At 38.7% G+C, this 1,904-nt stretch overlaps 1 long non-coding RNA gene across 1 annotated transcript; it reads left to right on the forward strand.

Moving 5' to 3' along the window:
* Window positions 708–1,798, forward strand: LOC109709733. The gene is made up of 3 exons (XR_002216209.1): window positions 708–879; window positions 1,393–1,478; window positions 1,549–1,798. It is a non-coding gene; the product is annotated as an uncharacterized LOC109709733 (long non-coding RNA).

A 1,904-nucleotide genomic window follows, 5' to 3' on the forward strand; every position in this document is an offset into this window, starting at 1 on the left:
CCGAGGCGTGACACATATAAACTAAATTGGGGGCATGTTATTAGTTGTTATTAATTATACATGTTGGACTTGGATAAAACATAAGAGAAAATCAGCGTTTGGGACCTGGCGTATGTTAAACTACCTGATTTAGCCATAGGGGCCGTTGTATTTTTTATACTGTTACAATATCCTCATAGTGAGTATCCCAGGTAGTTCAGATTTCAGTTACGCTCGTGTTGAGATGCCGAGCCGATTTTTACAGTAGTGTTTACAGTGTTCCGGACTAGTGGGTGCCGTAGTGGTTGACGGCGGACCCGGATTTGATCATTTCGATATCAGATTGTGCCGATGGCACGTGACTAGTGGTTGGTAGTACTGTTAGACCTGCTTTCTTGACTTTAGCCTGTGAGAGCCTGATTGAACTCGACAGAGATACGCTTGCATACTCGGTTGGGTCGTGCCCACGAGTACCACTCCGGAGTCTGGCTTTGTGCTTTTGCGTTGATGTCGCTGATTAGTTGCTATCCACGGACTGTTTAGTGTGGAGGTAGCGCGGTTTAGATAGGCGGGACGGGTGCGTACACAGTTACTAATGAGATTGGATTAGAAGTGAGACACAATTGGATAGTGTAGTGGCATGTAGCTGTGGATTTCTTTCCGGGTTTACCTTTTAGCCTTGTTTCCTACTGTAGTCTTAGTGGGTGAGCCGATGATGTTGAGGGCGGTACCCACTGAGGACTACTTGTTTTTACAGTAGTTCTCACGCCCAGTTGTTACTACTGTTTTGCAGAGCCACCGGTTTCAGTTGCTGCGCCTTCCGAAGCTGATCGAGGTAAGGGCGTCGCGAGTTAGAGCCCTACCCGACGAGTTGCTGAGATAGAGGATCCACTATTGCAGGTAGTTTTGGTTTATTTTGTTGAGTTCATGTACATACAGTTGTTATAACTCGCTGGAGCAAGTACCTTTGTATAGCGTTTTGTTGTATGTATGTGAGACTTGTTTTATTCTACCTGTTTGGTTTCTTTACAGCTCTATACTATTGGTTGTAGTATTGTATATTTTCAGTTACCGATACGTTTCGTATACAAGAAAAATTCTTTGTATACGACGGATTTGTCGACGTGTCCGGGAATTGTGTAATCCGGGGCGTGACACAAATAAACATCTTTCAGACATAGATTTTAAATATTATTTTTAACTTTTAAATATCAAATATCAAATTTAAAATTTTAGGTTTCAAATATTAGATTTTATATTTTAAATTTTAAAATTTAAAATTTGAATATAGAATGTAAAATTTAAAATTTAGGAACTAACAAGAATGTAAAATTTAAAATTTATCTTATAATACTTCTAGTTAAGTCATGGTTTTTGTTTTCATTTCTAACAATAATGTTTTTTTTTGTATAGATATGGGCATGGGACAACCTGCATATTGGCCGCCCTGAGGTAGTAGGCCCGCAGCCTGAGCTTGTCGACATGCCATTAGGGCGTCGGTAAGTATTTTTTCATTTTTAGTTTTCTATATACTAATTTTTCATAACTAATATGATATAAATGAAACAGGTGGAATACTAGATTAGCATTTCGGGACAATGTCAGGACTACTGACATTGAGTTTTATCGTGATCAGCTGGATCAGCAGTTAGAGTCTCAGGTATATACAAGTTACTCAATCTGTCGAATTTTGTATTCAATAATGTGATTTATCAGTATCTTCCCATTAGGAACACTTAGTTGCATGTCAAGTTTTACTCTAGCTGCATGCCTCAGGCCAATGTATAGAACATACCAAAACCCAATAAAAAACATCTCCTTTGCAACATGAAGATATAAATGGTGTAATGTAAGGATGAATGAATAACGCGTGTATAGAAGCTAGGCTACTATATTATCTATACTATATATAGAGCTAGGCTACT

Source organism: Ananas comosus, linkage group 4 (genome assembly GCF_001540865.1).
Source record: "Ananas comosus cultivar F153 linkage group 4, ASM154086v1, whole genome shotgun sequence".
NCBI classification, from domain to species: Eukaryota; Viridiplantae; Streptophyta; class Magnoliopsida; order Poales; family Bromeliaceae; genus Ananas; species Ananas comosus.